Raw genomic sequence first — 23,292 nt, 5'->3', positions numbered from 1 at the left:
AAGTCTTTAACCAATGTTGTATTTATTTTTGTGTAAGGTATAAGAAAAGAGTCTAATTTCACTATTTTGCATATAAATACCCAGTTTTCCCAATACCATTTGTTGAATAGACTATCCTTTCCCCATTGTGTAGTCACAGCAGCCTTGTCAAAAATTATTTGAAGACAGGTACGGTAGGTCATACAGGTAACTCAAGCATTTGGGGAGGCTGAGACAGGAGGATAATTCAAGGCAGAAATTCAAGACCAGTCCAAGCAACATAGCAAGAGCTCATCTCTACAAATTAAAAAAAAAAAAAAAATAGCTGGGCATGGTGGTGTGCACCTATATAGTCCTAGGTACTTGGGAGGCTGAGGCAGGAGGATTGCTTGAGCCTAGGAGTTTGAGATTACAATGAGCTATGAACGTGCCCTGCACTCCAGACTAAGTGAAAGAGTGAAATCCTGTTTCTAAAATTAATGATATATATATTTATTTATTTAAATTAAATACATATATTATATTTATTGAATTCAATAGCACATTAGAAGATTAAAAAATTAGATTAGAAGATTGAAAACTCAGTCTTGGTCATGGTGTATAATCCTCCTAATGTGCTGTTGAATTCAGTTTGCTAATTTTTTTGAGGATTTTTATATCATATATATATATATAATTGTATTTAAAAATTAAAATGGTTAATTGTCCATTGACTATTTTATATATAAATATATGAGTATATATGATTCTGTATTCTGTTCCATTAGTCTATATGTGTGTCTTCCTGCTAGTACACAATATTTTAATTACCGTAGCATGAACTTCCAACTTTATTCTTTCTCAGTGTTATTTTGGCTACTTGGGTTTTTTTATGCTTTTATATAAATTTTGGGATTGCTTTTTCTATTTATCTAAAAAAATGCCTTTGTGATTTTGATAGAGATTGCAATGAATCTGTGGATCACTTTTGGTAGTATGAACATTTAATTAATACTAAGTTTTCCAATTCATGAACACACGATATCTTTGCATTTATCTGTATTTTTGTATTCTTTCATCAATTATTTTGCAGATTTTGGTATCTAGGTCTCTTACGTCCATGGTTAAGTTAATTTTTTTTGTTATATCTTAATTTTGTATCCTGCAACTTTGCTGAATTTTCTTATATCTAACATACTAATTTCTCTTGGAAATTTTAGGATTTTCTACATATAAAATCTTACTATCTGTGAACAGCGATATTTTTACTTCTTTTTCTTCCTATTTTGGTTTTTTTTCTTGCCTAATTGCTTTAGCTGGTACTTCTAGTGCTATCTTGAATAGAATTGGCAAGAGTGGGCATCCTTACCCTATTTCCAGTATTCCAAGAAAAGCTTTCAGTTGTCACCATTGAGTATGATAGTAGCTATGTCTAGTAATATATGGGTTTTATTATGTTGAGGGAATTCCCAGTTTGTCAAGTGCTTCTATTAAAAAAAATTAGAACTAAAAGTTTTCTACCATTTTGTCTGCATTTGTTGGGATAATCCTGTGGTTTGTATCTTTCATTCTGTCATTGTGATATATCACATGAATTATTTTCATGTGATGAACCCTCCTTGTATCCCAAGGGAAAATCAATCTTGGTCAGGATGTATAATGCTTTTAATACACCATTGAATTCAGTTTGCTAAGAAGTTTTGAGAATTTTTGCATTTATATTTATTAATATATTGTCTTGTAGTTTTCTTGTAGTATAGTGTCTTTGCCTGGCTTTAACATCATATGATGCTGGCATCATAAAATGAGTTTGCAAGTGTTTCCTCCTTTTCAATTTTTTGGAACAAGTTGATGAAAATTGATGTAAATTCTTTAAATGTTTGGTAGAATTTTTCAGTAAATCTACATAGACCTGGGCTTTTCCTTATTGGGAGGGTTTTAATTACTGACTCAATATTTCTACAAATTATATTTCTGTTCAGACTTCTGTTTCTTCATGACTCAGTCTTGGTAAGCTGTATGTTTCTTGGAATTTATCCATTTCTTCTAGGCTATTCAATTTGTTGGCATATAATTGTTTGTTGTAGTTTATTATAATCCTTCATATTTCTGTGTCATTAATTGTAAGATCCTTCCTTCTTTTCTGCTTTTTCTTGAATACTTTTTTTTTTTTTTTTTTTTGAGATGGAGTTTCACTCTTGTTACCCAGGCTGGAGTGCAATGGCCCGATCTCAGCTCACCGCAACCTCCGCCTCCTGGGTTCAGGCAATTCTCCTGCCTCAGCCTCCCGAATAGCTGGGATTACAAGCACGCGCCACCACGCCCAGCTAATTTTTTGCATTATTAGTAGAGACGGGGTTTCACCATGTTGACCAGGATGATCTCGATCTCTTGACCTTGTGATCCACCCACCTCGGCCTCCCAAAGTGCTTGGATTACAGGCTTGAGCCACTGTGCCTGGCCTTTTTTTTTTTTTTTTTTTTTTAAGTACCTTTTGACTAGAATAGAAACTTCTCATCCTGCACAGGGTCCCCAGGGCCTACTCCCCAACTGCTCCACCATCCCTGTTGTGGCTACTTCCTTCCTACTCACAGGGCATCAGCTGCAGGCATCTCATCAGGATTCCAGACAGGAGGACTGGGAAGGGAAAAGGGCAAAATGGGGCCTGCCTGGGAGCTCATCCATTTTCTTTTTTTTTTCTTTTGGACTGTAATCCAATATGACGTATATCCTTATAAGAAGAAAAGTTTAGGACACAGGTGGATACAGAAGGAAAATCTTATGAAGACATAGGGAGAAGAAATCATCTATGAACAAAGGAAAGGGCTCTGGAAGAAGCCAATTCAGCTGATACTTTGGTTTTTTTTTTTTTTTCTTTTTTTGCTTTTGATAAAATCTAATATATCTTCTTTTTTTTTTGGATTGGAGGTTTCAGTGGGACGGGAGAATCACAAGGAATCAGGTGTTCAGAGGAATGTATTGAGTAGAGGTGAGGAACTAGGATGTTGAAAAGTAAAAAAAGGAGAGAAGGACAGGAAGAAAGAGGAAGAAAAAGAGGGAGAGAGAACAGGAATATTGCTTCATTCTAAAAATGGGTATTAATAATGTCTGATTAATATTTTGTGTATTTAAAAAAAAAACATTTTTGTTTAAATGATAACATTATCTGACACACTTTAAATAGATAACTCTGGCAGTTGTATGGAATATTAATGTGAGGAAAGGAAAAGAAATATGCAAGCAGACAATTCAAGATACTATACCAAGATTTTAAAAATATGTACATAACCTTTATATTTTCAACAGGATTTTCTGACAGACTGGATGTAGGATTTGAGAGAAATTAAGAAATTTTAGATGACTCCAAGCATGTTGGATGAATAAAGAAAGAATAAAAACATTGATTACTGAAGTAAATAAAACTACAGATGATTCAAGGTTTTATTATCAGGGATACAAAATTTCAGGTTCAAGAGATTCTCCTACCTCAACTTTCTGAGTAACTGAGATTACAGGTGTGCACTACCACATCCAGCTAATTTTGTATTTCAATAGAGATGGGGTTTCACCATGTTGGCCAGGCCAGTCTCTAACTCCTGACCTCAGATGATCTGTCTGCCTTGGGCTCCCAAAGTGCTGAGATTACAGGCCTGAGCTATGATGCCCAGTCATTTATCTTTTTCACACACTAATGTTGGTGATTCCTGGTCCTTTGCATTTCCATTTGTGATAGGTAGGTATTAAGATGCTCTGCTGTGATCCTCACCTCCTGGTATTCATAGCCCTTCTAAAAATAAACACTCTAATTTAAATGAAGCTGTCATAATAATTACAGAAGAATGAATAGTCTTGCTAGCAACTTCATTTTTATTGCACATTTTTAGGAAAAAAGTTGTCCTGTGAGGGAAGCTCTATGGCAGGGAATTGAGTTTGGCCTTTAGCCAACAACCAGCTAAGAATTGAGGACCTCGGTTCAATAGCCCACAAAGGAAATGAATTCTACCAACAACCTCGTAAGTAATACTAAAAATATATCTTTTCCTTGGTGAGTATTCAGATAAGATGCCAGCCCTGTCTGGCACATTGATTGAAGCCAGAAAGATGCTGAGTCAGAGGAAAAGCTGAGCTGTAACCTTTATTCCTGACACATAATTTATGAGAAAATAAATGCAATCAATGTTTTAAGCTAGTTAAGTTTGTGGTAATTTTTATACAGCAATAAATGACTAATGTAACATGTAAGCTTTAGAAACAAGTTAACAAATTCTTCAATAAAACTTATTTTATTAAAAGGATTGGTCTTTATCTTTCTGTCAATATGGGAATATTGTTACACTAAAATATTTAGTTGTCCAATCCAGTAACATGGTAGAGTTTCCCATTTATTTGGAATTTCTTTAATTTCTCAAAGCCATATTTTATACTTTTCAGAATATAGGTTTTGCACACATCTGTATCAGATATTTAGATAAATCTTTACCTGTTTTGATGCTATTTTAAATGACAAATCTAAATTTTATGTTTCCATTAATCATTGCTCATTTATAAAAATACAATAGATTTTTTTTACTGACCTTGTATGCTGTTGTATCACTAAATTTATTTCTGTTACAATTTTCTGAATACAAAATCTTGTTTTTTAAGTACATAATTTCAACAAAAATTGAAGTGTCTTATTTTCTCTACAAAATATTTATCTTATTATTCAGAAGCTACCGAATATTTATCTTATTTTAAATATGCATCTTTAACCTTTCACAGTTTAGACAAGTTTACATATATGTTTGGTATAGACAAAATGTTTATGTCTCTAAAATGCACATGTTGAAATCCTAACCACTTGGTGTCTCTCCCAAAATTTATTTGTTGAAATCCTAACTACTAAGGTAATGGGATTAGAAGGTAGGGCCTTTGGTAAATATTAAGTCCTGGAGATGGAGCCCTAATAAGTGGATTAGAGTATTTATAAAAGAGACTGAGGGAATTCCCTCAACCCTTCTTCCTTGTGAGGACACAGTGAAAAGAGAGTTGTTTATGAACCAGGAAGAAGGCTCTCATTGGACACCAATCTGCCAGCACCTTGTTCCTGGATTTACAGATGTTCAGTACAGTAAGAAATAAATTTATGTTGTTTATAAGTCACCCAGTATATGGTATCCTTCTTATAGTAGCCTGAACTGATTAAGACAAAAAATGGTACCAAGAAATGAGGTATTATCATTACAAATACCTAAAGATTTGAAAGCACAGTTAGAACTGTATAATGGGTAGAGGCTGAGTTTTGAAGTACATGTTAGACAAAGCCTATTTTGCTTTGAAGAGACTTTTAAAGGTGATTCTGATAAGAGTTCAGAAAGAAAAGAAAAGAGCAAGTGTGGACACAAAGCATCTTCTTAAACAATACTTAAATCATGATAAACCAATGAAGTCTCATATGGAAATAAGGAACACTGACATGGTCTGGTAGCCTGACTTAGCAAAGCACCATAAACAGAGTAGCCTGTGAGCAACAGAAATTCATTTCTCACAGTTCTGAAAGAAGAAAGTCCAAGATCAAGGCACTGGCAAGTTTAGGTTCTGGTGAGGGCTTATTTTCTAGTTCATAAATGGTGGATTCTCATTACATCCCATAGAAGGAGGGGTCAATAATCTCCCTTGGACCTATTTTATATGTGCATTAATCCCATTCATGAGAGTTCTTCCTCACGTGCAAAATACATTCATTTCATCCCAATAGCCCTAAAGGTTTAAACCAATTCCAACATCAACTTAAATGTCTAAAGTCCCGTCTTTTTTAAATATAATCTAATTCAGATATGAGTGAGAATCAAGGTGTAATTTATCCTAAAGCAAATTGCTCTCCAGCTGTGAATCTGTAAAATTAAACTTTATACGCTTCCAAAATTTAATGGTGGGACAGGCTCATGATAGACATTGCCATTCTCAAACAGAAAAACAGGGATGTGAGTGTAATCTGGGTAGTTGGGCATGTTTCCCCTTTCTCCCTCATTGCTCCACATGCTCAGTTGATGAGAATGGCTGCCCCAATAGACTGTTCTTCAGTCAAGACCATATGAGTAACTGCGCACCCCTGCTAGAACCTCCAAACAAGCTCTCCAAAGAGATAAATAGGAAAAAAGAAAGAAGAAAGCAGTAACAACTTCTGAGCAAGTCTAAACCAGTCTTCTTAGGCTCAATGCTCTATGTTCTAGGACTATTGGAAATGCTGTCCCGCCTTCCAGGATCACTAAGATGTAGGTTCCATTCCTACAGACTTTCCTACATGGATTGGGCCACGAGGCTCCAGGTGGCCCTCCACTCACATTCTAGCTCACACAGGTTGGATATGTGCCTACTGCTCTTCCTGGCTGGAATCGCATACACGCCGCTCTACCAGTCCAGGTTCTCAGTGGTAACACTGCCCCATGACTCTGTTGGGCACTGTGGCCGTGGGGGTTCTGTGTTAGGGCCCCATGCCTAGCCGGGGCATCATTTGAAATATAGGAGAAGGCAGCCATGCCTTCACAGCATCTGGGCCTGTGGGAGCCATATCTGAGATAGCTGACAGGTACAGCAAAAGGGTAATATGAGGAGGTGCAGCAGAGATCTTAACATATCCTTATGTTAGGACTTTTGGAGCTGTTGGTGTGTGGTATGATTTGGCTGTATCCCCAATGAAATCTCATCTTGAATTGTAGCTCTCATAATTCCCACATGTTGTAGGAGGCATCCCGTGGGAGATAATTGAAACATGGCGGTAGTTTCTCCCATACGGTCCTCGTAGTAGTAACTATCCTGAGATCTGATGGTTTTATAAGGGAAAACCCCTTGTGCTTGGGGTTTATCTCTTGCCTGCTGCTATGTGTGATTTGTCTTTTGCCTTTTGCTATGATTGTGAGGCCTCCTCAGCCACATGGAACTATGAGTCTATTAAATCTCTTTTTTCTTTATAAATTATTCAGTCTCAGGTATGTCTTTATCAGCAGTGTGAAAATGGACTAATACAGTGTGAAATCAATGCATTTGGGATGTGAGACTGAGGGAATTCCCTCAACCCTTCTTCTATGTGAGGACACAGTGAAAAGAGAGTTGTTTATGAACCAGGAAGAAGGCTCTCATTGGACACCAATCTGCCAGCACCTTGATCCTGGATGTACAAATGTTCAGTACAGTGAGAAATAAATTTATGTTGTGAGACATATGTGAGAAAGATAGGACTCTCATGAATGGGATTAGTGCACATATAAAATAGGCCCAAGAGGGATTATTGACCCCTCCCTCTATGGGATGCAATGAGAATCCACCTTTTATGAACTAGAAAACAGGCCCTCACCAGAACCTAAATTTGCCAGAGCCTTGATCTTGGACATGAATTTTGAAGGTCAGGGGTGGAATGTTATGTTCTGATTGCTTGTATTTCCCTAATATGTATAAGCTGAAACCCTAACATCTAAGGTGATGGAATTAGGAGGTGGGGCCTCTGGAAGGTAATTTGGGACTGAAAGGGGAACCTTCACAAATGGGATTAGTACCTTTATGAGAGTTCCCCTTCTCTCATGTGAGTGCACAGAAAAAATACAGTCATTTCTGATCCAAAAAGCAGGCCCCATGCCGACACCGAAATCTGTTGGTGTCTTGATTTTGAAATTCCCAGCCTTCAGAACTGTGAGAAATAAATTTTTGTTGTTTGTAATCCACCCAGTCTATGGTACTCTGTTATAGCAGCATAAATAGACTAAGACTATCTTGGAAAATTAAGAGTAGTACCTGGCACTGAAACGGTTTTATAATAAACTTGTTACTAGTTTTCATTTAGACAAATAATTGTTTTTTTCAAATAGAAAACATATTTTCTCTATATTCATATATTTACTTTCTTTTGGAGGTCCTTTTCCATTTGTCTAAATTCAGATTTTCACCTGGTGTCCTGATTAAAGAATATGCTTTAACTTTTCTCATAAGTTACTGATAATGGTTTTCTCTTCAATTTTTTTTTCCTGAAAAGGTCTTTATTTTACATTAATGTCTGAACACCATCTTTTCTAGTTGTAAAATTGTACACTGACAATTTTTTTCTGTTTTTAATTTTAAAGATACCTCATTTTCTCTTTTCGTAGTATACCATGGTAACTGTGACAGTTATTTGATTTTTTTGCACATAAAATAACCTTTATTTGTCTTGCTGTTAAATTTTTTCTGTTTTACTTTGTTTTCAACAATTGATTATAATCTGCCTAGGACTAATTGCTTTTCTTTTTGCTTTTAGAGGTTTGCCAAACTGTTTAAATCTGGGAATTTATAGTTTACAACAAATTTTTTTTTTAAAAAAATAGTTATCATGAAACAATATTGCCCATATTTTCACTAAAGTTCTGGGAGTTTGTGTGTGTGCATGTGTTTTCTCAATCTCTTTTTCAGTGTGGATAGTTCTTATAGCTTTGACTTTAGCTATTATGATCCTCGTATTCAGCAATATTTTTAATTCGTTATCAGGCCACCCAAGTGAATTGTTTTTACATATTGTACTTTTAGAAGTATCACTTGAGTTTTTAAAAATATATCTTATCTTTGGAAGAGTTCCCCACTCTTAATGGTTGAAACTCAAATGTCTTTCATTCCTGTGTTTTCTCTGTGAACTTTAATCTCACATATCCCATTATTTTCTCCCTGTCCTTATGATGTTTCTACCTATATATGTATTGCCTAGAATTCAGTAACAGACAGATTCTGCCCCTATGCAGAATTTGCAGGTTTTCCTCCGTATCACTGCATTCTTCTAGGTAGTCTGTCTTACGAAGTGAAACCATCTCCATTTCCCTCAACTTAGAGCTCTGTCTTGTCACCTTAGCCAGGCCAACAAGCTCTGTGTGGAAACCTAACCTGCACTGAGATTTTGTAAAATATCTCCAGGTAGAAAGTCAGTGTCTTTATTTATTTATTTATTTATTTTTCATTTATTTATTTTTTTCTCTCAATAATCACAGTCATATCTTTCTTGGTTTCTAATTTTTCTTAAAACTATGTATATGAAAAGGATAAATCAATTTCCAGTTACTTCATTATCAATATAAATAGAAGTCTCTGCCATACCATATTTCATTTGTTTATTATAATCTGATTTTCCTAAAATTCAATAGAGCAGAGATTTTCGTCTTCTTTTCTCATCACTGTATTTCTACCACTTATCTGGCACACAGGCACTGAATAAGTCTGTGTTGAATGAATTCTTGTAAATATACATAAAGAGATTGCCTGTTATACAAAGTCAATGTAAATATTATTTATATAATGTACAGGAACAATTTTGGACCCAAAGAGAAATGTTGCTTACATCATTTTCTTTCTCAATTGTTATTAATTTTCTTAAATAAATTATATTATCATATGCTTAGTTTGAGCAGTTGGTGTCTGTAGGAAAGAACAAAATGCACATTTGAAATCTTATCATTTCATAAGAGTAGAAGATAAACACTCAAAGTTAATTTGAGGTGGAGCTATGTAGATGTAATATTTATCTAAAAAATTCAATTAGACCTCTTAGACCCAGAGTCAATAATGGACCAAATTAAACTCTACATATCAATGTCCTCAAGTAATAGATGTGATTCTCTGGGTTTCATACAATAATGTTTGTCTTTACTTATCCTTTAACGATAGTTTTTATCTGATACCCACAGGCTTGCCACCCATCTCACCTAACCAGCCCATGTTTTGACATAGAAATTCAACTCTTACTTCTTTGTTTTTTTTAATTGTACTTTAGCTTCTGGGGTACATGTGCAGATCAAGCAGGATTGTTGCGTAGTTACATACATGACAAGCTGGTTTGCTGCTTTCATGCCCCCATCACCTGTATCTGGTATTTCTCCCCATGTTATCCCTCGCCACACTCCCCAGCCTCCCGCTGTCCATCCCCTAGCCCTCCAACTGACTGCAGTGTGTGACACTCCCCTCCTTGTGTCCACGTGTTCTAATTGTTCAAAAACCTGCCTATGAGTAAGAACATGCAGTGTTTCATTTTCTATTCTTGTGTCAGCTATTTCTACCTGTTTTAGACTGGTGATAGTCCCAAGCCTAGACTAAAAGCTACTATATTCCTTCACTTGCTTATTATCTTCTGAGGGTAAAGAACTTCCCTTTGTGGCCACAATGAAATGACAGGAACAGAATTTACCCAGCCATATTAAATGAACATAAAATCAGACAAAATATACAAGACAGTTTTCAGACACGGAAAAAGAGGCATTTCAGAACAATGACACCTAAAAGAAGAAAAGCAGATGAGGTGGATGATTGTCCTTCTTAGCACGTGGCAATAATTTTCAAGATACAATAGGGAGAAGAGAAACTCAAATAGAAGTCAGCAGTCCTGCTGCAGTGAGGAGACAGCGAAGCTACAATGCCTTGTTCTTATAGGACAATTGTTAGACTTTAGTGCAACAAACAAAGAAGCTTCATAAGTAGAGAGCCCTGGAGATATGCAGAAAGCTTCCTTTAAGTGTTTTGCTTAGAATTTATCAGTCTCTGTGTGGAAAATACCTGTAGCCAGATAAAGAACAATCAGAAAGGAGAAGAAGGAGCATTCGTTCCAGCATTTTAAAGACAAAAGAAAATAAAAAAACAAAAACAAAAAATCATGCTCCTACCACTACAATAGAAAGACCTTCTGATACATAGGAGATTGCTTAGAACTTTCAGGAAGGAATTAGTTTAGAAGTGAGATTACTAGACATATTACTAGGACCATTGAAAAAAACTTGAAAGTAAGCCCTAAAGGAACAAACTAATTCTTAGAATATAAAATATGTCCCAAAATAAAGGTAAAACACTTTTTAAAAACTCATAAAAAATTGTAAAATTCATAATAGTTTGCATCCAATAAAAATACTAGCATGTGGATACATAAAAAAATGACACATAACTAGGAAAGAGACACATGTTCAAAATGAAAGATATAAATATGAAGAGAGAAATGAAAGATGAAAAAGAAACTCAAATAAAACTTCCAGCAATGAAAGATACATTATCTATAATTAAAAAGACACCGTAGGGAATGAATTGCAGGAAATTCATTGCAGAAGTAAAGGCCACTGAACTTGAATACACAGTAATGGAATTCCAAAATGAAGCATAAGAGGAGAAAGAAAAAATAAATAGACCATTAATGATTTGTAGAAAATATTAGCAATATGGTAAAGTTTTACAACCTAGAGTCATATTCCTCAACAAATCAAGGTGGGCCATTCTTTTCTCCTGGACTGGTCAGTATTGTTACAACAGGATTTAAGTTACCAAATCTGTGAGTCTATATGATCTATTTTATGATGAACAACTCTATGAGAAATGATTGACATGCCATTCAGAATATATAAAAGAATAGCCATAACATTGATGTTTATGTAACTTCCATAAGGAATCCCAATTGCTTTGAAATTAAGCAATAAGCTTTTAAAGGAGTACTTTTTCAACTGTGAAATGTACTGAATTTCGGCAGTTTTAATTTTACTTCTTTGTACTGTAGTTATTATTTTAGTGCTTTTTTTTCAGTGCATTTCTGTAAGTGTCATTCTTAAAATCATTTTCCCACATTGCCTTTGAAAATATTGAGGCATTCTAAGCAATGTCTAACACAAAAGATATGCATCCCTGATGTACAGTAACTCTTTGCACTCTATTATCTAGCTGACATTCTAACTGAGCCTTTTATATTTCCTGTAAGAGTAAGCTTTCTCCAGATCCTGTATAAGATCTGCTTAGGTCTCTTATTGTATTATTAAAAATCAAATATTAATTGTTCTGAATTCACATTGAATTTTCATATATCTTTTATGTAACCTCATAATCTGACATACCAAATTTTTATTAAAGATAAAAGTATTATATAGAAAAATAAATAGACCCTTCTCTATTCTTTAATCTCATGCATTTTGTTGCTAAATCTTTCACTGCTAGATATACGTATATTTTCCCAATAGCTAAAACTTCTACCATTACACTGATGTCAGGTCACACTCTTCATGAGTCTATTCTCACCATTAAAGAATAAAACTATTCAGTTTGTTATGCTGTGTTATATTTCAATTTTTCAAATTGAATACACATTTTCAAAAATTCTGTATTGCTAATCAGAATTTTATAACTAAACTGGAATTTACAGTTTTCCCACAGTTATAAAGAAATGCTTTACAATCTTTCTCAGAATATAAGTTGCATTAAAATAAAAATAATAGTTTACAAGAAGGAATAAAGAAGTCAAGCACACAGAAAACTTTTTAAGTATTATCCTCTCTGACTCTCTTTCAAAACTCTTGAAATCTCCGGCTTGAATGGCCATATAATTGCATAATAACCTTTATTTGTAAATATTTTGGCTCCAACTTTTCCTTTAGTAAAGTGTGATTTCCTTCATCTCCTGAGACTATTTTTAAAATATGAACTTCAGTTACCTAGTTTTTTAAAGAACAATGAAAAGTGCACTGATACAGTTATAAATCTTGCCATATAAAAGTTTTAATCAGCATTCTCCAGAGAAACAGAACCAATAAGAGATCTAAACACTTACACCAACCCATAGAAAGAGACAAAGAGGAGAGAGAATGAGATTATAAGGACTCGGTTTAAGTGATTATGGGGACTGAGAAGTCCCACTGTCTGCAGTCTATAAACTGCAGACCCAGGAGAGTCTGTTGTGTAGTTCCAGCTCAAGTTCCAAGACTTGAGAATCTGAAGAAACCATAATGTAAGTTCTAGCTCAAGGGCAGGAAAAGACCAATGTCCCAGGCTAAAAACATTCAGTTAAGAGAGCAAATTGTCTTCTATGACACATTTTGCTCTATTCAGACCCTCAGTCAATTCAATGAGACCCTCTTGTGCTGGGGAGAGCAATCTTCTTCACTCAGTGTACTAAATCAAATGCTAATCTCATCCAGAAAACACCCTCAGAGACATATTCAGTGTAATGTTTAATCAAATGTCTGGGTAAAGTTGACAACTAAAATTAACCATCACAGAATCCCTAGAAAAGATAACATTAATAACCGTTCATTGGATCCTTGGTGATGATGGCAGAGGAATGAGACTAGAAGACTGAAGACATTATGATCATATATTATCTTATTAATGTTACTTTTTAGGATATCTAATGTGTATTTTAGTTTTACCTCTCTTTTTATTGTCATGTGGTATTGAGCAAGGTGCAATTTACCAGATTTTAGGCAAAATAGTCAATAAGATGTGACTGCCTAATTCACAGAACCTTTATAAGTAACAAATTAGATCAGTGATTACATCATGGAACTGCTGAAATATATTTTATTATATTGTTTTGACTTGATAGTCAAATACATAGATGTTCATTAAAATGAGAATATGGCTATGATTATTCATTGCCCTACAACTAAACAACATTCAATGAATTTTAGACATTAAAAATTATTCAGTTCAACAAAACTTTTGATAAATTGTGTAACCTCATGTTGTTACCTGAGCCACCATGTAACCTCCTTAAAGTACTGAGTAACAATTTCTGTGTTAATACACTCCCAAATCACCCCCTTGAGCAACAAAAGGAGAAGCTTGAACTCACCATAATTAAAGAGGGTATAATTAGGCAATGGGTAACCTATAAGCAGAGGAATATTCAGGCCTAGGCTGGCTTCTGATTAATTATACAAGTAATTTTCCAGCATGCCTCCTGCTAGAACTGTCTAATCATTCCTGCTAGTAAGGGATATTATCAAAACACTTAACATATCTCTAATAGATATTAAGCCATGATGCGTTATTAGGACAGTTAAGACCACAAGATCATTATCTCATTGTGAAGAATCGTTCTACAATGACTTTAAGTTTGATGCTCTTGTAAACACTGTAGAAGGCAGTAGTTTTAGGAAACAAAAAAAGTTAGAAAAAAAAAGTCTACAAATGTTTAGCTATTTATAGAAATTATAGCTAATGAATATTTAATTATACAGTTAATTATTTTTCTATTTATTTCCAGCTTTGAAATAATGTAGAAATATTATGAAACTTCAGAAAACATTAATTTATTTTCAAAAGAAAGTTTCAAAATAATCATTTAATTTTGTTATTAGAATCAACTTTTTTTTAGTTTTTGAATTTCTAATTCTTTTTATCTGAGTGTGGTTGATTGAAAGCTGCTGTTAGAGAAGACCTGTTATTTCTTTTTCTGGATCTTTTTCTTCCCTGCACTAAAAGCACCTGGCTTGTGGAAATAAAACAATGCTGTATCCTGGCCCATTAGTAAATACTTGATTCAGAACAGACTCAGAATGAATTATCTGTACAAGATGGATAACAGAATACTCAAATGGACACAATAAATAAAATGCTTTAACAAACAGAATAAACCAGGCTAGGGAAATCAAGAGTCAGAATAGGATGCTTTACCATTTGGAGCATGTTATTCAAATAGCATTCTACAAAACAAAAACAAAAACACTATATTCTTCAAAATATTCATACTTGTTCTGTTAATAAAGAGCTCCTGGTTAAACCTTGAAAGACATTAGATTTAGTAACTATCTAAATTTTCTTTGTGCAAATACCTTTAATACAATGAGCCTTTGAATTTCTAAAAAGTAAGATCTGATATTAAAAGTTATTCTGATTATTTACTGTTAAACTATTTACTGTCTAGAATGTAGAATATCAGTATTCTAGAAAACACAGTTTAAAAATGGGTAGAACAAAGATGAAAATGTACAAGGTATTTTCATTGTACCAGAATACCACTCTACTAGCTGGAAGAACTTCAACAACTCTTTTTCTCATAAAATCACTTCAACCTTTTCTCCATCAGCACACTCACACACACACACACGCACACACAACCCCATATGCCTCACCATTTCAACTGAAGCTAAAATCGACTTACTCAATTGATATATTCCACCTTGCGGCATATATCTCAGTGCTCATGGATTCCTAAGATTTCAATAATTATCATTTTTTCATTACTCCTTTTAATTACAATTAACTTTAAACTCTAGGGCTGGAATATGGTTTATATCTTTAATAGCCTAAAACTTTGCACCTAATAAATTAGAATTAAAATTTGAATGGCTCAAGGAAAGGTGGACATAATTAATATGTTTAGTTTTTGAGGAGAGATACAGGATATGATGGAAATAACATCTGTTCAGGAAGTGAGGCTTAATATAAGCTTTCTAGCACATAGCTGTGTGACCTGGGTAATATAGTTAAACCCATAGAACAGCAGTTATGTATTCTGATATTTATAAAAGGAATGTTAAACTATGATTTTGGAACTGAAAGGAATATGGAAATTTTATTATTCCTGGTCTGTTTCCTACCTTACTCCCACCTATTCCCATACAAAGATATGATTCCTGCCTAGCATCTACCTAATGTCTTCATATAAACTGTAATGGGTGGAGAATTACTAAATCCAGAGTAGCCTAAACTTTGATGCCTTAGATGATCTTAAAATCCATTTTCACCTCTGAAATTCCATGATTTATTAATTTGGTTGTGTGAGTAGATTATTATACTTTGAGTGATGAAAAAAACTGGAACCAATATCAAATTCAGTTAATGGAGATAGATCTTTGTCCTAAATATGAAAGTGATGGCAGCCACCATTACAGATGGCCTGCCACTGCCAACGCGCAGCTGCAGCAGGGAGGTCCGCCAAGGCTGCATGCTCCACGGAGTCTGCAGGAGCCCTGCCCCTTCCGTGTTGGGGCAGGAGCTCCCTAGGTGCTGTTACAGCTGCTCTCCCCCTCGGTGGGGCTGCAACCACCCAAGTTGTGGCTGCAGATCAGAGCCTCCCTGTGCCTTCAGGGTGTTGCAGGGACGGGAGCTCCCTGTGACACAGGCGCAGGAGCAGGCAGGATCCCTGCCCTCCTGTGTGCAGCTGTGGTCCCGCAATCCACAGCTGTGGACCCAAGCCTCCTGCTCCACAGAGCAGGCAGGAGCCCGGTCTCAGGCACAGCTGCAACCACCCAAATGGCCACTGCAGACTCAGGCATCCCTGAACTCTTGGGGGGCTGGGAATGTCTCCACCCTCACTGGCTAGGAAGTACCTGCTCCTGCTGCTTGGCTTCTCCCTGCTGTCAGTTCCTGCTCTGATCTGGAAGCTGGGTTGGGGCTGAGTCCATGTCCTGTCACAGCCTGGTTAGGTGTGAACATGCTCAAGGCAACACTGACACATCAGCTTCCAGATGGCTTAGCCTTCTGTGGAATTTGGGCCCCGAGGAGCATGAAAGAGGAAGCCGAAAGTCTGAGGGAGGCTGGATGCTGGCCTGCAATTGCTCATTGTTTCAAGCAGTCTGGAGGTCGTGGATGGAGGTGGGAGGCAGACAGGCTCTTGGGCAGAAGGGGGTGGTTACCAGTAAAGCCCCACCTTCGGGACAGGGAGAACCTGAAGGCTGGGGGCTGGACTCCCAGTTCGGGGGACCCCAGTGGGATCTTGAGGTGCCTTCTTCAGGCCCTCCCATGGCCACCCGTGGACCAATCAGCACACACTTCCTGCCCTCTGAAGTCAGTAAAAGTCCTGAGCTAGCTCAGCCAGAGCAGAGCAGAGGAGGGAGAGATGATGGAAGGAGGAGCTGCAGAGAGGAGCTATCCAGCAGCAAAGGAAGGGGAAATGAGGGGACGACCAGCAGCAAAGAAGAGCCAACCTCTCACCTGAGAGCTTCAGAGACCTGCAGAGATGTCGGGACTACCAGCTGCAAAGAGTAGCTACCCTTTCCCGGCCTCCTGTCTGCTTATAACTGCAGACAGGATGGGAGGAGCTGCTTGCAGAGAGGAGCCACCCACTCCAGGGGCTCTTCTCTGGAGCTGAACACTCCATGGGATGATACGCCTGCACAGAGGAGCTCCTCTGAGCTGTTCTAACACTCAGTAAAACTCCTGTTTGTCTCGCTGACTCTCCACTTGTCTGTGTACCTCATTCTTCCTTGATGCAGGACAAGAACTCAGGCAAAGGAGCCACCAGCCACAGAGGTTTCCAGCCAGAAAAGCAACATCCCAAATACCTTGTAACAAAAGCTAAAATAATACAGACACCATAAGAATACAGATATAAGAATGCAGGTAAATGCTCACCTAGTCCACAAGTGCGGGTCACAAAAGTGCTTTAAATATCATTACTTTGTATCATTTTATTAAGCAAATAAAAGAGTTGTGCTCTAAAGGGATTGTTTTCTTTTCTCTTCTTTTTCTTTTCTTTTTTTGTCATCAAGAAGACACTAAGGGAAAACAAAGAGCTCACTCTTGATTCAGTAATCCGGTGGAAAATATTTTAATTAATTTCTCATTCTCCAGCCTCTACTAGCAAGAGCAGAGTGGCACTATAAGAAGACTAAACGCTGTATACCGAATTAGAATCCTGATTAATCATCTTGTTTATTCTAATGATGTATATAGATATGATTCAACATGTGAATTTTCCTATACCATGAATAAAATAGATCACATAGTTTATGATCAAGATAGACAGGCCAGTAAGGGCCTGACTATAAAAGACGTAACTTCTTAAGGTGGTTTACCCGAATACTACATGTTAGGGTGCTTTTGAATAATTTTCAGTAAAAAGTGATATGATTATATATATCTAAATGTTAGAAAATATACCCACTGAGAAGCAATTTGAAAAATATAAAGGAAACCAGAAGACAGACTAGAGAAATTGACTGTAGAATAGCAGCAGCAGGGCAAATGTTGAACAACATTTGGAACATGATAGGTCATTGTCAGTGTCGATGAGGGTCTAAATAGAGTGGTGATAGTGGTAATGAAGTCATTCCACTTAAACCTTTGCAGCATCACACTCTATCCTGCCATCTCCCTCTTTGCAGTAACTGTGTGTGCTCGTGGTGCTCCTAAAAGCTGAGTGATTTAGCCTACATATGGCTAATTAGGTCTGCAACAATTTTCCTCAGTATATTTAGTTTGGAATTTTAAATTCTCATTATCGTATATGCCCAGCCCCCGCACCATGGATGCTTTAACATAGGCATGGCAGAAAGCCACAATTTTAAAGGTTAAGGCTCTTCCTACATGACCCCCACTGGAGCTTGGCTGGTAAGAGGCAATAGAAATCTGCTTAACTCTCAATTGCTTATGTTTAATTGTATGAGCAAATCCATTTCTTGAAGTATGAGTCTTGAGTGCCAGCAAGATTCACATACATTTGAGGGAAACATTTAGTCCCAGAATATCCCATGTTAATACTTTAAAAGTTAACACCGATTTTATGTAGCATAATTTGGTGTGGTGAAGAATATCAAATGAGGAGAATATCTTAACAGTACAACATTGAAATGTAATGGGCCCACATTGTTTCAGCAGACGAGAGGAGGCTTGTAAAATTATATTTCTGAGAAAACAAACACAATGTGTCATTCCTGCTATTATCAGTCTCCCTTCATTTTGCCTCTCTTCCTTCCCTAACCCCAGAGCATTCTGAGCAATTTCAAAACAAAAATAAACAATGCTTAAGAGAGTTGGGCAGTTCTGGGATCCATCCAAATATGATGATTAATTAATATAAAAGAGCCATAGCTCCAAGACTTAAGTGGCATGCTTAACATTCCAGTGGGGCAACTGGCATGCTAATAAAGGTTCAGGAACACTGTTTTTTGTTTGCTTGAGATATCATAGTGCCTATTACTTTATTATTTATGTATTAGAGGTTTTCAAAGCAGAATTGAGACCATGGCTACACACTGCAACTTTGAAAGTTTCTTCTTTTTTCTTTTATTTTTTTTAACCAAATAATCAGGTTGAATAGTGTGTTTGAGAGTTAAAATGGTCGAATAACTAGATTATTTTAACTAGATAGAAAATCTTACTAATCAAAATACAGTGACTTATTGAATAAATCATCAACTCTTTCGGCAATGGGTTAAATGCATATTGAGAAGAAATGTGGATTTTTTTCCCATTTATGGCACTTAAGAGTATATAGTATAATGTGGTTTACATTTTTAAGGGTCATGCAGAAACTAAGTATTCTTAGTATTTTTCTAATAAAAGTTATTTCTGTTTTATACTTCACATATCAGGTAAAAATAATAATAATTAGTAAACATTAAAACACAAATGCGTGTAATCCACTAACCAAAATAAAAGCGTTAGAAAAAGAAACTATGTTCAGCATGATGAAATAGACCAGTGCTTTGTATGTTTCATAGTCTAAATATTTGAGTAATTAATTATGTCATTCCAAAAATAGTCTTAGGATACTTTGCTTCTACAGGGACTATGAAGTTTATTCACCCAGAAATTGCTGGAGTTTATTTGCTAATAATCTAACTGCTAGGAACATAGACAATATCATGCATATTTATTATTTTAATAAAGCATTTGTCTGCTCTTAGTCCTGAGTTCCTGGGACACAATTTCTAAATCTTTGAAACTTACTGAGTGATAAAATGTCTTTGTTATTCATGATGTGTCCCTGGGATAATGGCTGTTTATGCTAATGAGATGTCTCATAGTTGCCCCTAGATAGTTTAAGGATAGGGCTGGCCATGTAGGAAAGAGCAATCATGTGATTAGAGGGTTAGAGCTTTGAGCCACTTAATATCAGTCTGACATCTGAGGAGGAGAGGGAGACTAAAAATTGAGTTTAATACCATAGCCAGCGATTCAATCAATCATGTCTATGTTATAAAATCTCATAAAAACAACACCTCTAGTCGGGTTGAGCTTCCTGGTTGGTGATATCTACTGATAGGCTGGGAGGGTGACACATCCTAAGGAGATGCATACTTTGGATTCGAGACCCTTCCAGACTTCATCCTGTGCCTCTCTTCTAGTGCTCCTGACTTGTATCCTTTGCAACTTGTAATTGCAAGTAGAGCACTTTTCCGCATTCTGTGGTTCACTCTAGTGAATTACTGAACCTGAGGGTGTAGTGGGAACTGCCAAATGTATAACCAGTTAATGAGAAGTATGGTCATGTTTGGAACCCAAAACTTGTAGTTGGTAGCTGAAGTGAGGGGACTCAGTCTTAGAAAGGACTTTGTCTTTAACTTGGAAATTCTATTCCAGTTCTGGGTTGTTAGTGTCAGTACTGTTTTGCAATGTCCTACCATAGCTAAGGAGGAAACTCTGAAATCTATATAAGGCCAGCATCGATATATGACAGAGCAGAGCAGGAAAAAACCAACAAACAAAAAGTCCTCTAGTGATGGCCCTATTGACAGTAGGAACCCTAGAATCTCAATGCCAAAAGGTAGCATAAGAGATGGCTTACTGGATTTCTATATAAGCATAACATCAATACTTTGCCACCTTTAGCAGGCTGTAGATGCCTTAATTCAAACTGCAAATGCAACACTGGAAATATACGTAGAGCTGCATCAAGCTGTAGTCCAGACAAGTTTATCTCAGTACCACAGTTAGTGACAATCAGCATTGGTAAATGGAGTCTTTAATAGGTTGCAGGTATTCTGGGCCTATACTCAGTCTGAGATGAAAAAAATCAAGACCTTGCCAGGTATAGTGGCTCAGGCCTGCAATCTTAGCACTTTAGGAGGTCAAGGTGGAAAGAATTGCTAGAGATCAGGAATTTGAGACCAGTCTAGGCAACATAACAAGACCCCATCTCTACAACAAAAACAACAACAACAACAACAAAAATTATCCCAGCTTGGTGGCTCACACCTGTTGTCCCAATGACTCAGGAGGCTGAGGTGAGAGGATCACTTGAGCCTGGGAGATAGAATCTACAGTGAGCTGAAATCACACCACTGTGCTCCAGCCTGGGTGATAAGAATAAGACCCCATCTCAAAACAAAACAAAACAAAGAATAGAAAAAGAAAAAGAAAAAAAGAAATCAAGACAAATCAGCACAAGTACGTTGCCCTAGGGTAATTATTTTTATTTATTTATTTTATTTTTCTTTTATTTTTCTTTTTTGAGACAGAGTCTGGCACTGTCATCTGAGTTGGAGTGCAATGATGCGATCTTGGCCGGAACCTCCACTCCTGGGTTCAAGCAATTCACCTGTCTCAACTTCCCAAGGAGCTGAGATTACAGGCACCCGCCACCATGCCCAGCAATTTTTTTTGTATTTTTTTAGTAGAGACAGGGTTTCACTATGTTGGCCAGGCTTGTCTCAATCTCCCGACTTTGTGATCTGCCCACCTTGGCCTCCCAAAGTGCTAGGATTACAGGAGTGAACCACTGCACCCAGCTGCCCTAGAGTAATTATTAATAGTGAACTTGTAGCAGAAGCTCAGACTTCAATATTTTCTAGTGTGCTAGATGCACGCCAACTTATAGCTATGAGTCTATGCATCACTATGCCTGAAGGCTTTTTCCTGAAAGAACTGAAGATCAGCGTATGCTACACGGATGGGAGGCTAGAAGGGCTAAGAAATAACACCCCTCCATATCAGCCCTCAAACAATAACTGACAGACATCAACAACCTAGTACTCAAACAATTATATTACCCTGAAAAACAGTCTGTACATCTTCCCAGGATGATCTCATGACCTCAGTCACCACGGGTAATGGTTTAGACAAATCTTCTCATTCTTGCATTTGCTTTTCATTCCTGTATTTTTTTTTTCTTTTTGGCTGTATAGCCAACATTAGCTACTTAAAATTGAACCCTTCTCTCAGAATCTGCATCTTAGGAAATCCAACCTTAAACAATTTAAATTAAAAGTGATTAGAAAGTGATTTTGAGGAGAAGTTTCTGGAACTGGATCACTAACCAGGAGGAAGTAAATAGAGTGGTAATAATTCCTGGCTAGTTACCAGGAATCTCACTTGTGAAATAAGAGCTGTAATGTAGAAAAAGCCAAGAAAATATTTGTAAAACTATGACTCCCCAAGCCCTGGGCATGTTAAGTTAGAAGCCATAATAGAGAGATTAGTGCCACCTCAGAGCCTTAAAGGATGCAGGGTTGATGGTCACCTTTATATTTAATTCACCTGTCTTGCCCTTTCAAAACTTGACTGAATAATGGCCTTTTATGGAAACTCTTATAAACTTAACTGTCAGCCTCATTTGGAGCTGCTATGTTGAGTATATTTAATGTACAATAATTGATCTACAAAACAGATAATAATAGACAATAACAATTTATGACAGGAATTCATGAGAACACATTCACCAGATCAATAGCTTCATAGCACCAGAAGCTATTGATCTGGCAAATGTCGTCTTTTCAATTCCCATTATGAGGAAGAATTTGAAGCAATTCACAAAGAATAGACAGTGGGATACAGTCATGAAACAAACAATAAGATGCATTCATGGTCTTGTTCGAAAGCTATATTATGTTTGTATTATTCTTCTCACAGGACTTATTGGACATTCTACAGAACAATAAGCTGATCTCACTATATTGATAATATCCTATTAATTAAGCATGCAGAACAAAAAGTAGATCATACTTTAGGTGCCCTAGTGAGGTGTACGTGCACCAGATAATAGAAGATAAAACATAAACAGCTTCAGATTCTTGCCATATGGGTAAACCTTTTGAGGATCTATTGGAATGAAAAATTCTGACATACCTAGAAAAGAACACATACACTTTAGATCCTTTCATGTTATAGAGGCAGTATACTATTTGAGAATAATGCTCTAGCTAATTTATCTGTTGAGTCAAGGATGCTAGTTTTGATGAAGGGCCATACCAAGAAAGGTCACTGCAGCAGTACACAGATGTGCTGCTTATGTAATATAATTCAAATAATCCTATGTTGCTAGGGGTATTTTTGGTCAATAACAGAAGCATTTAGAATATTTGGGAAGTCTCAATAAGAGCTACAATAGAGGTTCTAGTGTTCTAGAGCCACAGTGTATGGTCTATAGCAGGAAACTGTTCAGAATTTGAGAAACTGCTCTTACCATGCTCCTAGTTTTAGCAGAGCATGAATGGCTAACCATGGCAATCAAATTCCTTTGCATTCAGAACTATCATGAATTGGGTATTGTGAGACCCAACAGTAGAAAGCCATCATATGATGGGGATTATTCATTGAGTAGAAGGTGCAAGCAAGACTATAGGGCCCATGTAATTTACATAAACACGTGACCCAGCTTATAATAAGTAGGCTTAGTTCATTGATCATAGCTAAAAATGTTTATCATATTATATCCCCACATTTTCAAGTGGCTTTGGAAGGTAGATAAAATTCTAACAGTGGCCACAGTTTTAAATGGTCTTCAGTTCATGTAAAAACATGTTTTTTTGAGCAGTGAAAACGGATTAGCTGGTTGTCTGAGGGCCTGGAAAGAACAAGGTTAAATGATTGGAAGGAAAGAAAGGTATTCAGGTATCTGAGAGTGCCAGGAAGCATGAGGATCATTCATTCTTT

The sequence above is a fragment of the Callithrix jacchus genome, chromosome 7 (assembly GCF_049354715.1).
Source record: "Callithrix jacchus isolate 240 chromosome 7, calJac240_pri, whole genome shotgun sequence".
Classification (NCBI taxonomy): domain Eukaryota; kingdom Metazoa; phylum Chordata; class Mammalia; order Primates; family Cebidae; genus Callithrix; species Callithrix jacchus.
This window is presented reverse-complemented; position numbering follows the sequence as displayed.